The sequence below is a fragment of the Emys orbicularis genome, chromosome 1 (genome assembly GCF_028017835.1).
Source record: "Emys orbicularis isolate rEmyOrb1 chromosome 1, rEmyOrb1.hap1, whole genome shotgun sequence".
NCBI classification, from domain to species: Eukaryota; Metazoa; Chordata; order Testudines; family Emydidae; genus Emys; species Emys orbicularis.
In genome coordinates this window covers 175,984,007-176,008,027 of record NC_088683.1, presented here as the reverse complement: position 1 = coordinate 176,008,027, position 24,021 = coordinate 175,984,007, and positions in this window count along the sequence as shown.

The following is a 24,021-nucleotide window of genomic DNA, read 5'->3' as shown; positions in this document are numbered from 1 at the left end:
TCCTGAAGAACACTATGTCAGAAATCCAGCCACTGGACCAAGGCATCATATCGGTATTTAAACAAAACTATCATCGGGAAATGATCAAGTGGATGGTAGCGGGTAGCAACTCTGTCCACACATCACTGGCATCACTCAACTTGAAAGAAGTCTGTCACCTCGGCGGGAAAGCCTGGGATGCTATCTCTGCACGTTGCATTGAACGATGCTGGATAAAGGGTCTTGGTCCAGCTTTTCCATCATCTACACACGATGATGGTAATGACGACGAGCCTGAATTTACAAGATTCATTGAAGACAACGTATGTTTAGCCAAAGAAGCACTCAGAGAATATGAGCACAGTCATCATGATATCCTCAACTGGTTTTCAGCCGATGACATCTGCCCCATATATGAACACATCTCAGATGAGGAAATTGTTGCAAATGTCAGCAGGAAGAATGAAGCTGCACCACCAGAACCCGAAACCAGTGGCGATAATGACGATGACGACTATGATGGCACCTCAACTCCCCCACCAAAAGCGTCTGAGGCAGTAAAGCACCTAGAAGCCAGTTTGAGGTGGCTGGAAACTCAAGACGTGGAGAGCATCAAAATCCTCCAACTCAGAAGCATACTTGACTTTGCTAGAAGCCAACAGTCGGCAGGAAATAAGCAGACCACACTAGATAGCTTTTTTAAGAAGTGATGACATTTAAAATTACAGTATGAAGTCATGCAACCAGATTGACTTTGCACTCTGTGCAATGATTAGTACAGTATACAGTACTGTACTGTAGTTGATTTAACATTTCTTTCATGTACATTTAATTAAATTACTACTGTTGTGTTTAAAACAGGCTGGGATAACCGTTGTTTTTTTTACAAGACTTAAACCAGTGGTCCCCAATCTTTTTGTGGGCAGAGGCACATTCATGTTTTGAGAAGTGTGTGGCGGGCGCCAACAATTTTTCAAGACTTATTTTGGAGTTCTCTGTCACTGGCAGGCGCGGGGCCGTGGCTTCTCTCTGGCCTGCCAGGGACAGAGCACCTGTGCCTGCAGCCCCGGAGAAGCCAGAGAGGAGCCGTGGCCCTGCACCTCCCAGGGACAGAGACCTCCAGGGCTGCAGGCGCCAGTGCTCACTGTCCCCGGCAAGCGCGGGGCCGTGGCTTCTCTCCAAGCAGCCGCGGCCCTGCGCCTGCCGGGGACAGTGAGCACCGGCGCCCGCAGCTCTGGAGGTCTCTGTCCCTGGCAGGCGCGGGGCCGTGGCTTCTCTCCAAGCCAGAGAGGAGCCGCAGCCCCGCACCTGCCAGGGACAGTGAGCACCGGTGCCCGCAGTCCCGGAGAAGCCAGAGAGGAGTCACGGCCCCGCGCCTGCCAGGGACAGAGAGCACAGGCGCCCGCAGCCTCGGAGTTCTCTGTCCCCGGTAGGCGCGGGGCTGCTGCTTCTCTCCCCTGCTTGGCATGAGGCACTAGGGGCACTAGGTGGCGCACATCAATGCACTGCCTTGGGGACCACTGACTTCAACTGACCGGCTTGAAACCCTGCTATACCGTGACCCCGCATTTATCACGATGGAATTTTTTGGACCCCAAACATCGCGTTATAGCGGGGTTTCACTGTAATTTGTCCCAATTACCATTGACCTCAATGTCCTTAACTACTTTCTCCTTCAAAAATTTTTCCAAGAACTTGCATACTACAGATGTCAAACTAACAGGCCTGTAGTTGCCCGGATCACTTTTTTCCCCTTTCTTAAAGATAGGAACTATGTTAGCAATTCTCCAGTTATATGGTACAACCCGAGTTTACAGATTCATTAAAAATCCTTGCTAATGGGGGCTTGCAATTTCATGTGCCAGTTCCTTTAATATTCTTGGATGAAGATTATCTGGGCCCCCCGATTTAGTCCCATTAAGCTGTTCGAGTTTGGCTTCTACCTCGGATGTGGTAATATCTACCTCCATATCCTCATTCCCATTTGTCATCCTACCATTATCCCTAAGCTCCTCATTAGCCTCATTAAAGATTGAGGCAAAGTATTTGTTTAGATATTGGGCCATGCCTAGATTATCCTTAACTTCCACTCCATCCTCAGTGTTTAGCGGTCCCACTTCTTACTTTGTTTTCTTTATATGGCTATAGAACCTTTTACTATTGGTTTTAATTCCCTTTGCAAGGTCCAACTCTACATGGCTTTTGGCCTTTCTCACTTTATCCCTACATGTTCTGACCTCAATAAGGTAGCTTTCCTTGCTGATCACTCCCATCTTCCACTCCTTGTAGGCTTTCTGCTTTTTCTTAATCACCTCTCTGAGATACTTGCTCATCCAGCTTGGTCTACAACTCCTGCCTATGATTTTTTCCCCCTTTCTTGGGATGCAGGTTTCTGATCGTTTCTTCAATTTTGACTTGAAGTAATTCCAGGCCTCCTCCACCTTTAGATCCCCAAGTTCTTCAGTCCAATCCACTTCCCTAACTAATTTCCTTAATTTTTTAAAGTTAGCCCTTTTGAAATCAAAAACCCTAGTCACCGATCTATTTTTGTTTATCCTTCCATTTAGTTTAAACTTAATTAGCTCATGGTCGCTCGAACCAAGGTTGTCCCCTACAACCATTTCTTCTATGAGGTCCTCATTACTCACCAAAACCAAATCTAAGATGGCATCCCCTCTTGTTGGTTCAGCAACTACTTGGTGAAGGAATCCATCAGCTATCGCATCTAGGAAAATCTGAGCCCTATTATTATTATTATTATTACTAGCACTTGTCCTCCAGTCTATATCGGGGAAGTTAAAGTCTACCATGATCACACAATTCCTATTATTATTTACTTCATTAAAAACATTAAAAAGCTCTCTATCCATATCCAAATCAGATCCCAGAGGTCTATAGCACACCCCAAGCACTATCCCAGAGGAGGCTCTAGTAGCTTTCTTCCCCAATGTGATTTTTGCCCAGACAGACTCTGTCTTTTCCATTCCATCCCTTCTTATTTCTTTACAGTCTACCTCATCATTGATATACAATGCTACTCCACCACCTTTGCCTTTATTTCTGTCTTTCCTAAACAGCACATACCCTTCAATACCTGTACTCCAGTCATGACTACTATTCCACCATGTTTCTGTTGTCCCTATAATATCCGGTTTCACTTCCTGCACCAGTAGCTCTAGTTCCTCCATTTTGTTACCTGGGCTCCTCGCATTGGTGTACAAACATCTTAATTCTTGCTGTTTGGCTTCACTCACATTCTTTACCTGATTAGGCCCAGACATTCTACCGCAAGTATCACCTTGTCTGAACAGCTTGGTCATCAGGCAGAGACAATGAAGGAACATTTCCAAAGATAAACAAAGCTAACAAGCTGGGGGGAACCAGCATGAAGCCTTCCCCAGACCACCTGGCGTCTCTTCCCAGCAGGAGAAAAGGAACTTTATTGGAGAATACATTCAAAGGTTTACTGGTCTATAAAGACAGAGGGTCTGAACCTCAAACAATAAACAATTGAATCAACTGATTGTATACAATATCACTGTATTATAAAGTGTATCTTGTAAAATCTTTCATGAAAGCCTGTTACACACTGGTGATTAATATTATTGCGAAATGTATGTGTTAACATTATTTAAGGCATTTATGGATACTCATTGATATTATGGTTTAAAGTCTGTGACCAAACACAGTGAGAAACAGGTTTTCTCCCAGACAGAAGGGAAGATAGCTATCTACCTGTCTTCAATGTAAATTAAGCATTATAGAATTAAGACAATGGAAGCCCTGTTTACATACTAATCACCAGGGGGATGGTAAGAACAGCAGGAACCCTTCCTCACTCTTGAATCAGAGACAATGAACTTTGGGGCAATATGGGTGATATCGGGGAGGGGAGGAAGACAGGTCCTACACCTGAGGAGACAAAGGAACCAAGCACTTTGAGTTCTGTGAAGGGTCCTGGTCAGAGATCTGGGTAGCCATGCTGGGAAAGAGACTTGGTGAGAAACACTTCTTTAATCAGAGTTTAGTCTTAGAAGCATTTTTTTCTTAACTTTTGTTTGCTTGTAACCCTTTCTATCCTTATACCTTATACTTGGTATCAATTAATCCTATGTCCTTGTGCTAAATAAACCTGTTTTACGTTTACTAGACACCAATTCAGTGCTGTGATTGATTGTTAATCTCCGTTAAATCAATGCATTGCAGTGGATTGTCTCTGGAGCAATGAATTTTAGAGCTTCTGCAAATGTTCCAGGAGAGGACTGGACACTGCAGGGAGATAACTCTAGGGAATTCAGGAGTTGGAGATCACTGTGTGTTACCTGCCGGGCAAGGTTTGGACTGGCAGAGTCCTGAAGAGTTGGCTGGCAAGGAAGACATGTGTGTGTCAGGGAGTTGTCACACAGTTTAGCAGTAGCAAAACTCTCACTTACAGAGGTTGACAGGGTAACACAGTAATTCACAATTCTGGGAACCCTAGCAGATTGTCACATTAGATGGTTTTGGGGAAATTTGGGACAGGGCAGGCATTGGGGTCATTCTGCAAAAAAGTAACTGGGCAGTGGAACTCAGGGTGTCATCTGCATGCTTGTAGGCTGGCTGTCGGTGTCAGGGCTGTGAGCCATAGCAGAAAGCATTTAAGGTACCCAGAGTTGCAGGGCAGGTGGTGACACAATGCCTTACTGATCTGGGTTGAACTCCAAACATCACAGTACAGTACTCCTCTTACTTAGAGAGAACTTTCACATCTGCACCTGTTGGACAATAGATCACATATAGAGGCAAAACCTGCCTTGCATTGACTTCAGTGCAGCTGCTCATGTGAATGAATTGAACACAATTTGGCTCATAGCAATCTTGAGAATAAGTCTCCACCTGAAGTAGTTTAAAATTCAAGCATGATTAGAAACAGCAAACACAAATCCATGGTAAAAGATGAGACAGATTAAGCTTTCTAAGTCTAATTATCAAAAAGTCTTTGTGCCTATGAGCCACAATCCAGCAAAATAGGACAATTCATGTGCTTAAAATTACACAACATACTTGAGACAGTAACTGATTTAGAGCTTGGTGGATAACTTGGAATATGAACTAAAAGCAGTTTGGAAAGATAAACTGATCTGTCACTCAAGGGCTTATAAACCAGCAGTAAAAGTTTAAAATCAGTCCTTGTCTCTATGTAATTTTCCAGCTGGCACTAGTCACTTCTCCCCATAACTCAGGTTCATTAGGGAGATGCTGTTTTTACAGAAGGCAATGATTAGCAACACTAATGAAGTGCCAGTTAAGTTTTGAATCAGGAAGAACACAAGTCACTAAGAAAAGTAAGGAAATGGTGAGTGTATGATAAAGATAAGGGGGGGGGAGAGAAATTGTGCACACATTTTCATAAAAATATTGAGAATAAAATAAGTGTAACTGTAAAATTAGGAGAAAAGATATTTCCCTCACTTGAGTGTTCTGAGGATTGTTTGTTTGTAAAGTGCGCTGGAATATAGTAGTGAGAATAAATAGCATTTGAGTGTCTCATTCATTATAAACAACATTTAGCACATCTAATTAAAAAAAACTGAAAGCAAACTGAGTTCCTTAACCATGACTTAAAATAGATTCCCAGCTGTCTCTTTTGAATACATTTTGATTATTTGTTTTAACCCCACTATCCCAAAACAAACCTCTCAGCTTCAGCCGAGTACGTGGTACTGTGCTGATTCCAATACAGGCTCCCAGTCCTGCCCCCTGTATCCTTAGGCAGTGTTCTCTGAGCCATAAGCTACTGGCTAGCAGATGAGGGGAAAAGGAAACTTTCCAGGGTCAGCTTTGAGCCCCCTGCTCCTTTCTGCCCCTCCCTCGCTGAGACCAGAAGCTGAGCTGCACAGGAGTTTTCAGGTTGGAGGGGAGTGAGGAAGCAGGAGACTGACACATTAGTCACAGGAGAGAAGAGCTGAGGAGGGAGCAGATTAATCTCAGAGCTGTTGGCCTCTGCCTCTGCTCCCCCCCAATCCTCTGGTGCAAATGGTAGCTCTTCCACTTCCTCTCTCCCTCCCTCCCTATCTCACTTCTCTGATATAAAATCTGCCTGCTCTGGAACAGTTTCACTCACCAGCTTCTCTCTGCACAAAGCTGGAAGTTTTTAAGCACCAGGAGGAAGCAGTTTGGCTACCTCTCCAGCCATTGCTAGCTATAAAGTAGAGAGGGCACAGCTAGTACTAATTGTGTCATTTAAATGTAGGCAAGGGCAACCTGGACAGGGATAATTCCAATCTGGGTAGGGCTCGCCTCTTCCCGACCCCTTTCACCACATAGCCAGGGCCACAAATGGCAGAAGTCTGGGATACTGGTGTTTTGCTGCCTATTGTATTATAAAACAAGATTTATACTTAATCATTATGTTTAAAGGATAGTTTTTCCCTGAACGAAATCCAGTTGTGCAATCTGCATGTTATTCACATGATGAGAGAATTTCATCTAAAACTGGTTTTATATTTGCAACCTGATGCTGCTGGTGCAGTGTGCACCAAAACATAGATGTCTGAGTCTGACCATTTGTTACGCAGTTTGATGAATTGTGGCACCCACTCACACATACGAAGGCTAAAAGGTGTGTTCCAAAGAGCTAGATATATAACAAAATATGTATGTGGCAAGCAAAGAATTTAGATTACTAGGGCAGGGGTGCTGGAACAATTTGTATAGTGGGGTTCTGAGAATGATTAAATCAAAATGTAAACCCTGTATATGATGGAAACCACTTCAAGCCAGGGGGTGTGGCAGCACCCCCAGTATCCCTAGTTTCAGCACCTATGTGATAGGGTATGATTTGACAGTGTATCCATCCTCTTTAACTTATTCTTCTTAACATGTGGATCACTACTGTATTTACAGTTCCTGTATCACCTTCTGGATGTCCTGCTAGTTCACGCAATAGGTTTCCGTATGAGAAAGTATGAACTCATATATCTGGGCCAACATAACTAGATGTATACAATAATGCAACGTATTTATATACTTTTTGTTGAGAGGGGTGATATTCTTATGAAACTTAGAGAGAGACAGAATCAATAGTGGATGCACACATGTGACCCCAGTAAGGCGATAAGGAAAAGTAGTTTTCCCAATGGGCCATTGAGAAGCTTCTGCCAAGCTGAGGAGAAAAACTGCTTCATTCCAGTTTGACTGGGGCTCACTTCCGAGTGTCCTAAGGCATCTATAAGCCAATTCAGAGATCACATAAAGAAAGGAATTAGCTGCTCAGTGCCCAGAGAATGATGTTAGTAATATGCTGTGGTGCTTGCCACTGGTCAATAGTGAGCCTACTGAGAATGATGGCTTTTAAAAAAACATAATAGCTAGTTTATCCAGGAAAGCAAGTTCTTCTCTCCCACATACACCCCACTGCCCATCTGCCCTCCTCTCCCATGTTATTTATTTAAAGCTCTGATTTCCTTTATTTTGATCTCTTTTGCTTCAGGCAGTAGGGAAGCTGGGGGGGTTCGAAAGCTGACTTTTTGGCTAATCCAATGCCCCAGTGACTACCATGGGAGTCTATTGACTTCAAATGGGCTTGGATCAGGCCCTTTGCCCACAGAGAACCTGTAGCCCTTCCTTTCTGTTGTAAATACAGTTTAAATCCTTCACGGAATTTTTACTTAATTAAGTTTGCAACTTTGATTTCGATTCATGGAGTAAGGATATTTGTTTAATGGATGTCACTTCCCTATCACATGTGTAGGACCTGATTGTGTAATGAGCTTTGCATGTGGAGAGAGGGGGACAGGGACCCCTGTGTCCATGCAATACCAGTCTCTATTGATTCATACAAGTGTTGCTAACTGATATTCTGTCTGTGGGGACTGACAAGGAGGATAAGTATTGAAGGTCTCTGCTGAAGCTGAGGCATGCTGGTGATGTGGACAGTCATACATTTCTTCTCTCTCATGTAGCAGGAATCCTTTGTTCAAATCTGGCAAAACAGTCCCTTTCACTCGCTGCATTTTCAATATAAACAATATAAGAAAAAATAAACTTCACCTTCTGGGAGCTCCTGATACATCAACTGGTGGGAAAAATCTGACTCCTACTACCAAGGTGTCAAAATAATGTAGGGCAAGATTGGTGCTTGTCCCATGCATCTGTGCAAGGAAGAGAGGAAGTACCAAGCGCTTTCTTACTCCCCTGTGTTGGCTGTGCACTCCATGGCATGCACCACAGGAGAGATCAACATCTCATTATCATGTTCCTATTATGCCTCTGGTGTTTAGGGCAATGACAAAGCTCCTCCACTCCTGTCTGTTTCTGACAAGTCTTTCAATGGTTCCCCAGCTGTGCCTCAGGTTTTTCAGGTTGGCTTCCACAGCTCTTCGCCATGTTGTTTTCGGGTGACCTCATTTTCGCTTGCCGTCAGGTGTCCATCTTATTGCTACTCTGGTGATGGAATCAGTTTCCATCCGAAGCATGTGACTGATCCATCTCCAACGCCTCCTGGCAATGATGGTGCTCAGATCCTCTTGGCTGCACTGTGTCAATAGATCTTGGTTTGAGATTGTTCTGGGCCAAAAGATATGGAGGATTTTTCTGAGGTAGGTTGTATGGAATGAAGAGAGTTTGGACATGTCATACTTTCTCATTCCCCAGCATTCTGCACTATAAAGTAGTGTGGAAAGTACGCAGCTCTGATAAATCTTGAGTTTGGTTTTGGTGTTGTATTTTGATGATTTCCAGACTGTATGTAAGCTCCTGAAGATGTTCCTGGCTTTATTGATTTTGTTCTGGATGTCCTGGCTTGTTCCACTGTCCTGGCTGATGGTGCTGCCCAAGTATGTGAATGTTTCTACATTGGTAAGAACATAATCCTCTATCTGTACTGGTGATGGTGAGGCAATATTAAAGGTCATGATATCGGTCTTATTGCGGTTGATTTTCAGTCCAATTTGCTGGCTGAATGTGTTGAGTCAAGTTGTTTTTTCCTGTATATGGTGTTGGGTATGTGATAGGAGAGTGACATCATCTGCAAAGTCCGGGTCTTCAAGGGATGAGAAGAGTGTCCATTTAATGCCTCTTGGCATGTCTTCTGTTTTACGCCTTATTACCAGTCGATGGCAATGTTGAAGAGGATTACAGACATGACACACCCCTGATGTACTCCTGTTTTGACTTCAAAACTGAGCTCACTGTGATAAACACTGCATGTAAAGTTGAAATAGAAGAATTTGATGACATTGATTATACAGTAAGGAATTCCATATGCCCGCAGAATGCGCCATAGGCTGGTCCTCTGAATGCTATCAAAAGCCTTCTCAAAGTCTATGAAATTTATGTGGAGTTGCCGTTTCCATTCTAAGCACTATTCTATTATGTATCATAAAGTGAAGATCTGGTCTGTGCATTCACGCCCTTCTGAAAACCAGCTTGCTCTTTTCTGAGAACGCTATCAACTGCCTCTGATATACGCTGGACTATGATCTGACACAGTACTTTGTTCGGCACAGATAAAAGTGTGATACCACGCCAGTTATTACAATCACAGAGTTCCTTTCTTTGGTAACTTCACTATAACCCCATTGGTCCACTCATCTGGCACTTTTTCCCTTTCCCAGACTGATGTAAATAGAGGGGCCAGGATAGATGCTGCTAATTTAGGATTTACCTTGAACAATTCTACATTCAAGTTATCTTTGCCAGGAGCGTTCCCATTTTTTAAGGATTTGATGGCTTGAATGATCTCTTCTTTAGCTGGGGTGTCTTTGTTGATATCAAGATCTTCTTCTGCCTCCTGGATGTTGGCTTCCTCTTTAGGTGGCATTGTCACTTGCCATTGATTATGATATGGTTTTTATTTCTGCCATTTGGAGAACACCATGTCAGCTTGTGAATTTCATGAGGTTCAAATAGGGTTACGGTGTTGACTAGGTCATTCATATTATAGAAATCAACAATCCTTTCTCCATTTTCATTCATAGTGCCACACCCATGTCTTCCTATTGCTCTGTCATTGTTTGTATTCCCCTTAACGGCCTTGGCATTCAGGTCTCCCATGACGATAGTTACGTTGTGGCGTGGTACTCTCTCTCTAACTCCGCCTGTAGTGCAAGGTAGAATTTGTCCTTTACTTCTTCATCACTGTCATTTGTTGGAGTATAACCCTGAATCAGGGTGATATTATTATGTTTCCCTTTCATATGGGTCTCATAAATCTGCTGCTGATGGATTTCCATTCAAGCAGGGAATGCTCCACTCCCTTCTTCAAAAGGATGGCAACACCCTCATGGTGTTGTCCATCGTCCCATCCAGAAAACAGAAAAGTTTCTCCCAAGGCTGCTGTTAATCTTCCTGATCCCGTCCACCTGCTCTTGCTGACAACCAGGATGTGTAACCTGTAGCGTCTCATCTCTGCTGTGACCTGAGCTAACTTCCTTGCTTCATACGTTGTACGTACGTTCCAAAAACCAAGTTTGGTTTTTGTCTTGGTGTTGAGCACTTCAATCTTCATGCCAGTGGCTTCCTTTTGGCTTTCACTATTGGCAGTCATACGGGTCATTGACTCCTGATGGCCATCACACACAGTAATGGTTGATTTCTCCGTTGCTGTTTCCGTAACATATTTTGTTTTTTACATGACAGGGTTGTTAGCTTTGTGCCTAACACCAACATCTAGAGGGATTCATTCCCTATCCCAAGCAGGTGGGTGGAGAGTTAGGGAGGCAGGGAATGGGCAGAGAGTTGGCTCCGTCTTGCTCAGGGATACCTGCCAGCAGAGCTGTGGTGGTGCAGAAGTGGAAGTAATCTGCTGATGTATATATTACATGGGTTACTTCCCCCCATCTGGCCCTCGAGAGGAAGGAGAGAAACCAGGGTAGGGATTTTGACTCAGTCAAAATTCTCCCTTCCTGATCTGCTCTTTGGCCACTACAGCTAGTGGCTTACCCAGGGCAGATCACAAAGTGGCTATGTAGCCTTTATTTCTCATCCACTACTGTTTTGACAGTTGTAGAAACCTCAAAGAGCTCATTATTCCTATAATCAATACAAATGCACAGTTATGAGCCACATTCATTTGTGGTATAACTCCATTAACTTCAATGGAGTTGCACCAGGGATAAGGGTCTTGGAAAGTGAGAAGTGTGCATCTTATTACATTGCATATACCTGGTTCTTTGAGAAGGCATCAAAACAGTGGAAAGCTATGGATTTTCTATCTTTTTCAGTGGCACAATAGACTGACTGTGGTTTCCTATGTTTGTTTTGTTAGAATGACTTGTCTCTTTTCTCCTAGGGACTGAATGAAGATTGAACGTAGATCTTTTCTTTTCTATGACTGACAGAAAGTGAGGTTAGACAAGTCTATTTAGAGAAAGTCATAACCCCAGCGTAAGGAAGCTTGGAAAATATACAGACTCCATGGTGGTGCATACCTTCCTCTCCCCTGAGTACATTCCTATTCTAGTCATTGCTGACAGAATAAAGAACGATCAAAATAACAAGGTTCAAAATAAAGCTGTGAACATTCTTTCAAAGTTAGTATGAAAGTATTGTGCTTCAACATCTTGGATTGGAGAAAGTGCAATGTGTATGTAGTGTGATGTTAGGATAAAAAATAAATCCTGGCAACTAAAGCATAAAGGAAGCTGGAATAAATACCTTTTCAGGAACACGTGTGTTTGCGCTTGCCCAAGGTGGGGTGAAAATCCCAAAGATTTTGACACACATTCCCTTAATTGAACAAATTGTCCAAAAAATTTAAAACTTCTGGGCAGGCACAGTGTCTTTCTAAAGTGTTCGTACAGTGAAGTCTTGATCCAGATTAAGGCTGCTGCGTGCAACTATAATATAAACATTATGTTTTTAGTATTTCCAAGTAAGTTACAGTTTGTGGTTTTGAAAATGTTTTGATAAAATATGTGTACCACCTCTTCATAAACTAACCAAATGTAATAAGCTGTACCTTACTTATAATTGTACATGTAAAATCAGCATACAACCAGGAGTAGCTATGGAAAAAAAGTTGGGGGCAGGGCAGACTATGCGGAGCTGAAAAGTAGATTACAGCAGCCAAGGTAAGAGACAGAACAGCAGTCAGTATGCACCACTATTCAGACCCCCGTAGACTGAACTGAGGGGCAGTGTAGTACTGTGGGGCAGTAACCTAAGATGCGAATGCCCTGTGGTCATTTTTTTTGGACAAAAATATAGAAATACTACCAGAAACTCTGAAAAGTGGGAGAAATAGGTTACACATTGAACAAAGAAAGGAAGACTCTTTCTCGAGTCATAATTCCTGAAACAAAATTAGTTTCTGTGAATATAAAACACATTTAAAGTAGCTGTTTGCAAATCTGTTCCTGATGAAGTTTGACTGGTGTCTAAAAGAGAAGATTTAATTTTTTGGCTGACATTAAAATTAATAATAGAGTAGGAAGAATGATGGTTTTGTGTTTAAGACATTGATCTGGGACTCAGAAGATATGGTTCATTTTCCAGCTCTTCCCCAAACTTCCTGTATGACCTTGGGCAAATCACTTAATTCCCCTTCTGTATAATAAAATATAGGTGATGGGATGATGTGAGCATAAATTTAATGTTTGAGAGGTGTTCAGAGACTTTCATGAGAGGAGCCATATATGTACCTAGACAGAGATTTCTCCAGGTTTCTACTGTCTTCAATTACTCTTTATATAGTTTACCATCAAGTGGCTGTTGACTTACTGACTGGCATCTCTCTGACAGAACAGGTCTCACCATCACAGCACTGAAGATGTGAGGAGACAGCAGGACTGAACAACCTCATCCAAATGGTCTTGTTCATCCCAGATCAACCTCTTATTGGGGATTAAACTGAAAAAAAAAGAAAATAATTATAGTTGATGTGCCAAATTCAGAGATGCGGCATAAGGTAATGTAAATTAGAGTCCTATACAAACAAAAAACTTTGTTTAATTTTAAAGTTGCACTCATCAATAAACTGAACCATAAAAAATTAGGAAATACAAAGTTAAATTAAATTAAAAAAATTTAAAAATAGAAAATAAAAAATTAGGAAATACAAAGTTAAGGATTAACAGGTTGCAAAATCAAGCACCTCTCAAATTAGGAAAAAACAGAGTGATGGTAGCTCAAGCAGTCTTAATTTGGCCCTCTTGTGTATATGTATTGTGATACAACCTTTAATTACAAGCAGAAGTGACCACTTGTGAAAAATTGGTGTAAATGACTGGCCCAGCATAATATAGGAACTCTGTGTCAGAAGCAAAGATAGAATTCAAGTCTGAGAGAACACTAGTCTAAAGAAGCGATATTTACATATTTTTGACACTGCAACTAGCAAGCTAGTTGACACTAGGAGTTCAGAACTTGATAAATCATGAATTGTCTACTCTTTAGAAGAAAGTAGAGGAAAGGTGACAAATGAAGGTGTTATTTTCACCCTGTACATATGTTAATCTGAAAATAAGGGTCAAGTTTGGAAAAGAACAGTTCTTGTGTATCATAAAGAAAAATGAGAAAAAGTGCAACTAATTTTAAGAAATAACAGAAAACTTGAAACCAAGAACTTACTCTTTCACACCTCCATTTAAACCTGTCAAAATCCATATTCTACAGTAATCTATTTAGCTAGTTTCTTATATTGTACCTCTCATTGTAGACCTGAACACTTAATATTCTAGTACTCAGATTGCCATGTGTAGCATAGCGACGACTCACCGGTGCGGTGCCTCCTGCTGGTCATCTAGGGAATTATCTCTTTTCCAGTGTACGGAGTGCCCATTGCAGGCTGGTGTATTGCCTGCTGCTGGCCCCCGGTCCCTCCCAGATGCTGGTGCCTCTTTACCTCAGGGTTCTGCCTCCAGAAGTACACCCACGCTCTGGGTCCACGCTCTGGGTCTCCCCTGCCAGGGGAACCCCGAATCCTCTAAGCCCACCTTGCCTCAGTGGCTACTGCCAGTCATCATCTAGCCCCCGCTCACTGGGGCAGACTGCAGTCTGTAATGGCCACTTATCATTGGCAAGGGGTTAGAGTCCAGGCCTAGAGTGAGACTCCCCAGCTTCTGGCCCACAGCCCTCTTATCAGGGCCAGCTGGGCCCTAATTGAGCTGGCCACAGCTGTGGCTGCTTCCCCACTCAGCCTAGCCTGGCTGCTTTTAACCCCTGTTATCCAGGAGTGGGGCAGCCGCCCCACTACACCATGCTTTTACAATCTCATATACCTGGTATTTAACAGTGCAATGGTGGGATGTTACAAGTGCAAGCAAAAAGAGGGGGGGGGGGGGAAACTGTGATCAATGTGTAAAAAAAAGCCAACTGACAGATCTCTGTCTCATTGGCAGCAATGGACATTATGTACATATTAAAAATATGTTTGCTTTTAGGTTGCAATGCAATTTTGGGAGGTAAGAAAAGAAATCGATTGACACAGAGAGAAACAAAGATCTTTGTGTGTACAATTTTTAGAATTTGTAATGCTCAGAGAATCCACGAGGATGAGCACAGTGTATACCTGGATGGATGGATGGACAGACAAGTGCTATTATTGTTTATTCATGTGTCACCTTCTCCTCAACACAATTCATCATTACTGTAAAGAGTTCAAAACTGCCAGTTCCCAAAAATCTAATATATACTGCTACGGGTGGGTAGTGACAATAAGCGAAAGAATCAATACTTCCCATGCTCTGGCGAGGAGTATTAATGATCTAAGTTTTTCAAGTGTAAGGGATCTTAAAAAAAACATACAAGTTGTTCAAAAGCATTTATAGCTTTTGACCCAACTTGCTCTCTATCAAAATAAATCATATCAAGAGCCTACATGGCACAAACTGTACACAACTAGATAGTGACATGTGATAATAATACTAAAGAAGGAAAGCACCACTCTTAAGAAAGAAGAGAGAGACCAGATCTTGAGATGTATAGTGACAGACGCTAGCGGAAAAAAGCCATGTTGGATTTTTGAGATTTTCTTGTTGTGTTTTTATGGTAACTCTGCAGACATCTTTAATGCCTTCTTTTCCAATATAAAATTAGATCATTTTAGCAAACAGCAGACAGTATCAACGAGTCTATTCAGAACCGATGAATGCTCATGTGCATACATGGATAAAATCACTTACTGGGTCAAATCCAGCTCTGTTACTCCTGGGTATCCCGTATGGAAGTAAATGGGAATAGATGGAATTTGATCCACTTGGTCTGATAACTCCATTGCCTAGAATCTTGTGGAGTGTTTATGCTTCTGCAAAGTGAATGTAAAATGTGAGTAAGTGTCAAATTCTGATTTGGTAGTGTTTCTCTTTGCACAGGGGTAAGTGACTAACACAAGGTGCAAGGCAGTGGAGAATCAGGCCCAGCAGGTCGAATTCTGGGCTATTATTAAATAGAAAGCTTTTGATGGCAAATAATTAAAGATCAACTAGCAAGCAATTTTCTTTGTCCATTTCCTACAGTATGGTTGGGATATACTATTGTATTCGGACAATATGAAAGTCTGGACTTCCCTACACCTCTAGCACATACACACACCCATCACCGCTATCTCCTGGGTTTGGCTGTAATAACTTTGTTATGATGTGCAAGGGGTGTGTGTGTTTACATGGGACAGTCATTCCAAAAGGTACTCAGCAGGACTGATAGGCGGTGACTCGGAACATGGACCAATTTACAAACCAGTTGTGCTGAGCATAATTTTTGCATGCGTGTATGTAATCTTTATTTTACTTGTATCAAAGTAGTAAATAGTTAACCCTAGATGATTGATGGTAAAATCATGTTTGTTCTTTGCATTAATTCTTTAGACAATTGTCCTTTCTAGAAACAATTTCAGACAACAGGATATTGTTAGTTTAGTTTTCATTATGAGCATCTAGTTAAACAGCATTCTCTTGAAGCTGTGTCAGTAACAAACCATGCATTTCCCAAACTCAGCATAGCTACAATCTGGCACAACTTCCCATGGTTTCAATCCTTATGTGGTCTAGAAGCCTTCCAGATAGCGACAGTTTTGTTTTTGTTTGAAAACCTGAGGCCTAGAGTGTGTTGAAGATGAGAGAGAAGTAAAAGGAATGTCTGGCCAAATAATGTGGGTTCTGTTGATATACCCTTCCTCTTCACTTTTCAACAGGGGTTACCTAAGTAGGTAAATGATCCATGATTAACAACACTTGCCATCCAGTGGTCTCCCTGGCCTTCCTCAACCTTGGTATGAAAACGGTTTGGGCAGTATTGTGGATGGGACTAAATAAATAATTTTCATAGGAATTGCTGTGGTGGATCACACCAGTGGTCCATCTAATCTGTTATCATGGATTTGATTGTGGCCTGATTTTTAAAGATGTGAGCATCTGCTACTCCTACTGATTTCAGTGCTCATTGCTCAGAAAAATCAAGCCACTTTCAGAAAAGGGACTAAATATGGACATAGGGACTAACCTTAGGCACCTTAGTCTGAAAAATTTTGACCTGTGTACATTTTTTTTTTATTCTGGAATCTACCATTTGTCATTGGAATATATTATATAGGTTGCCTGAAAAATCCATTAAAACTCCTGAGCTTATAGAATTCCAGTGAGTATCAGCTCTTATTGGTACCTTCTGTTTACTTCAGTGTTAGTCTTTCATTCTGTTGTAGTTAAAAACAGGGTAAATGCTGAATAGGCATTCAAGAAGCTCTGATGCATGTAAGCTACTCTTTGTCTGAATACAAAATTTCTTCCCCTCTCTTCCTTTTTCTCATACCGTGTGTACAGACCAAGGAATTTCCTATACACTTTGTCTTTTAAAAAAAATAAAGTAACCCATTAAAGTGGAAACTGAACAGAAAGGTCTATTAATTTTTGGGGGAGAGCTTGTAAGTTTGACATTCTGTAATCAAAGGTTTCTTCCACCTTGGAGCAAAATATATCTTGTACTGCACTGCTGAGACAACAGCTATATTTTCTTCCTGAGCAGTTACTTTAGAAATAAAACCTTAATATCAAGTGTGACCAATATTTCTATAAAGTTATAGGTTGTAAGCACGTTACAGACATGAGTATATTTTATCCATGATTATAAATAAAACAATAGAAGGTGTTACGTAGTTATAAGACATGGTTATATGCAACCATTCTTTAGTAATTAACCATTTACTAAAATATCTATTATTCATTTACTCACCCTTTATAAACTATAACCATACCTTTAATATAAAGTGACCAAATATATCATAGGGATAAAACTGTGAAAAAGTTGCAAAATAATTTGAAAACTCAAATTGTAGATGCAGCAGGAATTTTCAGTGGCTCATTCATTATATAATAATTCCCTTCTTTGACAGGGTTACTGGCCTGGTGAATAGAGAGGAAGACAGTAGACGTGATACATCTTGATTTTAGTAAGGCTTTTGACAGTCCCACACGACATTCTCATAAACAAACTAGGGAAATGTGGTCTAGATGAAATTATTGTAAGGTGGCTGCACAACTAGTTGAAAGACTGTATTCAGAGAATTGTTATCAATGGTTTGCTGTCAAACTGGGAGGGTGTATCAGTGGGGTGTGGAGGTCAGTCCTGGGTCTGGTACTATTCAATATTTTAATTAAGAACTTGGAAAATGGAGAAAGTATATGCTTATAAAATTTGTGGATGGCACCAGGCTGGGAGATGTTGCAAGCATTCTGGAGGATGGGATTAGAATTCAAAATGAGCGTGACAAATTAGAGAATGGGTCTGAAATCAGCAAGATGAAATTCACCAAAGAAAACATAAAGTAATTCATTTAGGAAGCATCCTACGAAGTGAGCATTCACCTACGAAAGCTTATGCTCCAATACATCTGTTAGTCTTAAAGGTGCCACAGGACTCTCTGTTGCTTTTTACAGATCCAGACTAACACGGCTACCCCTCTGATACTTGACATTTAGGAAGGAAAAATCAGATGTCTAGCTACTAAATGTGAATAACTAGCTAGGTGGTAGTACTGCTAAAAAGGATCTCGGGGGTTATAGTGGATCAGAAATTGAATACAAGTCAACAATATGACGCAGTTGCAGGAAAGGCTAATAACATTTTGGAGTGTATTAACAGAAGTATCATATGTAAGACTGGGGAGGTAATTGTCCAGCTTGACTTGGCACTGGTGAGGCCTCAGCTGGAGTACTATGTCCAATTCTGGACATCACACTTTAGAAAAGATGTAGATAAACTGGAGAGAATCCAGAGGAGAGCAACAAAAATGATAAAAGGTTTAGAAAACCTTATCTATCAGGAAAAGTTAAAAAAGCTGCACGTTTAGTCTTGAGAAAAGAAGATTGAGGGGGGAAACCGATAACAGTCCTCAACTATGTTAAGAGCTGTTATACACAGCACAGTGATCAATTGTTCTCCATTATCCACTGAAGGTGGGACAAGAAATAATGGGCTTAATCTGAAGCCAGGGAGATTTAGGTTAGATATTAGAAAAAGCTTTCTAACTATAAGGAGAAAAGAGGAGAACCAAATTTCATCTTTTCAGAAAAACTATTATCTCCCCGTATATATTTTATCCATTAGCTACACAGAAATGTAGGTCTGGAAGGGACCTTGAGAGGTCATCCAGTCCAGCCTCCTGTGCTGAGGCAGGACCAAATAAGTCTAGACCATCCCTGACAGAATTGTCCAACCTGATCATTAAACCCTCCAATGATGGGGATTCTACAATCTACCTTGGATGTCTATTCCAGAGTTTAACTTATAGGAAGTCTTAAGAGAGCAACACTCCGATGCAAAAACTACAGAACCCAAACCACCAAAAATGAAAATCAACCTTCTTTTGGTGGCATCTGACTCAGGTGATGAAAATGAACATGCATCATCCGCAGTGCTGTGAATCATTATCGAGCGGAACCCGTCATGAGCATGGAAGCATGTCCTCTGGAATGGTGGCCGAAGCATGAAGGGGCATACAACTGTTCAGCATATCTGGCAAATAAATACTTTGCGACGCCAGCTACCAAAGTGCCATGTGAATGCCTGTTCTCACTTTCATTGACATTGTAAATAAGAAGCGGGCAGCATTATCTCCTGCAAATGTAAACAAATTTGTTTGTCTGAGTGATTGTCTGAACAAGAAGTAGGACTAAATGGACTTGTAGACTCTAAAGTTTTACATTGTTTTGTTTTTGAGTGAAGTTATGTAACAAAAAAAATCTACATTTGTAAGTTGCACTTTTATTGTACTTTTTAAGTTGTATTTAGAAGAAATAACTCATTATCTTTCCTTATGGTAACTGGTAAACTGATTTAACTCCTACAAACATAGATTCTTGGCTTAGAGAATGCATATAGAGTTTAGCATTTCTAAACAGATTTTTCTTTGCTCATTGACCTATAACAGCTAGTTTAAGTTAGCATTTCTTTTGTTACCAATATCATCTCTGGATCACAATGTTTTTTCAGATAATCTTTGATATTCTAACATTGTTCCTTAATAACAGAAGTTTAAAGACTATTTAATTCACTTGATTGCTTATTATTATTAATATACCATTCCTATTTTGAAGCTATGTGCTTTACAATATTGTTATGGACAGACCTCTGGCTGCAAGCAAGCAAACTACTAACCCTACTTACCTAAAGCAATTACACATAACTCCCATTGTGTAGCATAGATTGTCTTTATTATCACACCATCCTAAGAAATCAAACATGTTTGCATTTATTTTGTTAGCAGTAAAGAATAGTCGCTTAATAGAATTAACCTGAAATGCATTTGATTATAGCCTGAAGAGAACATACTGAAAGCACCAGAAAATAAGGCTTTGTCTACACTGCACTTCCATCGTTAAAACTTTTGTGAAAAAAACGCACCTCTGGATGACAAAAGTTTTAATGATGAAAAGCGCCAGTATGGACAGTGCTTCGTCGGCAGGAACCGCTCTTCTGTCAATGAAGCTACCGTCCCATTGTAAGGTGCGCAGTGTAGACATAGCCTACGTGATCCTTGTGAATATAATCTATGGAGTGTCAAGACATTAGTGTTTCTAAAGGAAATGCAACTATTTTCTTTATATGTTTCTGATTGGTGAAGTATTTAATGACACGCAGTTGTTCACTATAGTGTTCAGATAGTGGTTACAGTTAGGCATGTAAGTACTGAAACAAAATGAATTAATTTTTTTTTAAATGAAGCCTAAATCTGAAAAAATGTTAATAGACTTGGAAAAGCAAATCAAAGTTAAAATGAAAATGGGTGGTTTATTTTAGATTCTCAAGTTTTGGAGTCTTAATTTTAAGGATTTTAAAAAAGCACTCAAAAATTTTAGTTATAGTCAAACTCAACATCAACAAAAATAATGTTTTAGTGTTCACATCTCATCAAAAGTCAAATGGAACTTGAACTACTAACTCACTTTTGACAATTGAATCCCCATCTTCAGAATAGAGCCCAAAATAATTTTATGTAGCTATCTAGGGACCAAACTCACAAAATTCCCATGAAGAAACAGTTTAATTTTCAAAATTCCTTTAATAAATTGAACTAGCTTTTGTTAATCATGGAAACATTGTTTGAGAAGCTTAAACTAGAAGCTAGCACTTATGGGACAAAGCTGGAAATATTACAACTGGGTGTGCAGTCAGTTGTTTCAGCTACAAAACTGCAAGAAAATGCGGAGAAGTCTATAAAAATCAAATAGAGTTTTGTTTTCCTAAAATCTGATCAGTCCTCATTTAAAAAAAAAAGCTTACAGAAAATTGGGTGTTTGTGGTTGTTTTGGCAAACCCAAACTAATTTTGTCTATGGTGAAAAGGCTCATCTTACAAGTGTCTTTTCAGGACAACACAAATCCATAAACATCAACAGTGTTGTATGGGGGACTTGGAGTCAGGAATTCCTGAGGTCCAGTCCTAATTCTACCATTTACTCACAATCTGTGGCCTTGGACTAGTCACTTAACCTTACCACATTGTAGTTTTCCTATCTACAAATTGGGAATAATTAAAAGACTAGTTAATGTTTACACAATACTTTGGAGACATAATGATATGGAGAGGAAGTGTTGTTAAAACATTGGATTGTGACTCTAGAGAACTGGCATTTTTGCTGACCTTTATCACATACTTCCTCTGTAACCTTGGACAAAGCATGTTTTGTTCCCCAGTCTCCAATGTTTAATATGGGTATAATGCTACTTCCCTACCTCACCCAGGTGCTGTGAAAATTAAATTTAATGTCAGGGAGGCATTCAGATACTACAGTGAGCCATACATAAGCCTTTAAGTAAAAAATAAAAATAAAAAGAGAAACATGTATGTGTGCTAAACATTATTTTGTAGATTCATTTATTGACTTTCTGCACTATATTTGTTCCTCTCTAATGCACAAACATATTTCTTTACAGTTATGTGAGAAGAGGCCCGGGTGATGCTATACTATTGTGAGCTAATATCCCTCTAGCTCCTTTTTCTGTTCTCTTTAATTAAAGTTACTTGCTTGGCTTTGTGATAGGCTCTTCTGGAACCCAAAGGAAATTCCATCTGCAGTCTATATAGTAGATTGTTCAGGACCTACCTGAACAAACAGCTGGCTAACCAATGTCCATTGAAGTCAATGGGCACTGGATCAGGCCCTTAATAGGGATATCACATTTTTAAACAGAAGTATCAACATGACCTGGCTGACGATTCTCTGGGGCAACATTTAACCATGAGAGAGGAGAAGACTAAATTTTGGAAGATTTCAGTAGGGAGATAGAGACTGGACCTTAAATGTCAGTCAACCATCTCTTCAAGGCAGTTTAAAAAGAGGTCCTTTAAAGACACATCTGTGTTCCTTCGTTATCAACGTGCTTATGTTTCTTTCTTGCAGAGTTCATTTCTATGAAAGGAGCGATACAGGCTTGGAAGATGCTACTGAAAAAAATAATCAGAAATATCCATGTGATAAATGGAAGAAAACACTTGGAAACTTTACACATTTTTGCAAGACTCACTCCTCTGGTAACAGAGATAATCAGTACAGAAGTCAGATGTGACACTTTCAGGGCCAGATTCTTGACTGGTGTAAGTTAGTGTAGCTCCATTGAGTGTAATTTATACTAGCATGGGTATCTGATAGTCACTCAGTAGGACACTTCATGGGTCTGGTTTTCAGAAGTGCTAAGTGGAGTTGTGAATGGGTTATTTCCTTTGCCCCCTGCCACTGCGGTTTTCTGAAATTCAGAGGTACTGTGATTTCCTAACAGAGCCGGGGCTTGTAGATCTGTCTGAAACCGAAGAAAAGAACTGTTCCTGAACATTTTGTAATCTGATTTTTCTCATTTAAGTCTATTGGAGAAGAAAGACTAGAAATAACAAAAAACCACACGTTCCTGTGCCAGCACACACAAGATAAAAAAGCAGATATTCTTTCTACTCACTGGGATCCTGTTGCCAGGCTAGTTTCAACTCCCCCCCCCCCCATCTGAACTGGCCACTTAGGAGGTTTGACAATGTCAAGACTTCAACAATGCTTATTCAGTCCTGCACCTCTTGCTGGAAAAATAAAAACTGAATTTAAAGCCAAAAATACCAATAGTCACACTACACTACCAGTTTATTTTGCTTCCAAGTCATCTTCAGAGTCCAGAATTAGTGGGACATTTAAGTGATAAACAAGATATTTAAATTATTTTAAATGTGTACAATGCTTACCCTTCCCAAGTGCATCTGTTTGGCATTTTGTTGCAATAAACAATATCCTAGGTTGCCCTCAAGTTCAGCCCACAGAGGTGACCCCTTTGCTCAAGCATCTTCTCCCCACTCCCTTGTGAGATGCATAGGAGGAGGATCAGAGGCATCTGCTTCTCTAAGAGACTGTCAACAGGATTCACTCACAACTGGAGCGCCTCCTTGTGGCTGTATCTAGGGAATAGCTCTGCCCAGTCTGACACTCCCACCCCCAGTCTGTCTCTTGTTCATGCTGTGACCGCTGTCATGCTCCAGGAGTTGCAGTGCTTCCTCTTTGTGAGTTGGTTACTCCCTCTTTTTTGGCTTGGCCCTCTGGCCAGGTCACTATACTTTCCCCTTCTGGGGTATCAAAGTCTCACTGGACAGATGTACCTATCAGTTCTCCAATTTCAGGAGAAAGCGGGCCCGCCCACCCACTACTCCAGGTTTCAGCTCAAGGACCCTTGAATCAACAACCAAGGTCTCCAGCATCCCAATCCTTGCCAACGTTTCCCTGATCCTTTTCCTGCTCCACCCCATCAGGCTTCTGCTTCACCATCTTTCTGGGTAAGCCCTTCCCTCAGGGCTAGGATCCCAGGACTTGTACTCTCCCGTGTCTCCTCCTTTCCCTCTAAATCCAGAGGGCAACTCCAGGCTTCCAAACTGTAGCTCCCTTTCTGCTGCAGACCTCCTGGCTTTATAGTAGCCCCGCCTGTGGCTGCTCAGCTGGGCTCCATCACCAATCAGTGCTTACTCATGAAGCCTAGCTCCCTGAGGTGTGAGTTATCAGGTTACTTAACCCCTTCTGACCCACAGTCACCCTTTTCAGGCTTATTTGGGATGAATACCCCACCAGAGACCCAAAGGATGGATATACAGAAACTTTGTGTGTTGCTTTTTAAAAAAAAATCAGTCATTTGAGTGAGTGATGGTATAATGCCAATGTAGTTTTATTTCTGGTGTGTTATGTGAATCAAACACATATATGGTATATCTACACTTTGATCTGGAGATATCATTTCTAGCTTGGGTAGACATATGCATGCTAGTTTTGATTGAGCTAGTGCACTAAAGTAGACTTGTAGCTATTGCAGTAGGGGCTAGTTGCCCCAAGTAAGTTCCTAGGATCCTGGGCAGGATTGTACTTGGGGTGGCTAGTCCATCCCTTTGAAATGTGGCTGTGGCAGTGTGAGCTATTTTTAGTGTGTTAATTTGATCAGAGCTAGCATTCATACATCTATCCAAGCTGGACATTACACTCCCAGCTCAAAGTGCAAATATACTCATAGTGGCATTCATGTACTGATCCAAAGACTGGGTGGAGCTATACTACCTCATAGGGAACTCAGGGATCAAGCTTCAGGCCCAGTGCATAACAGGGGACAGAGG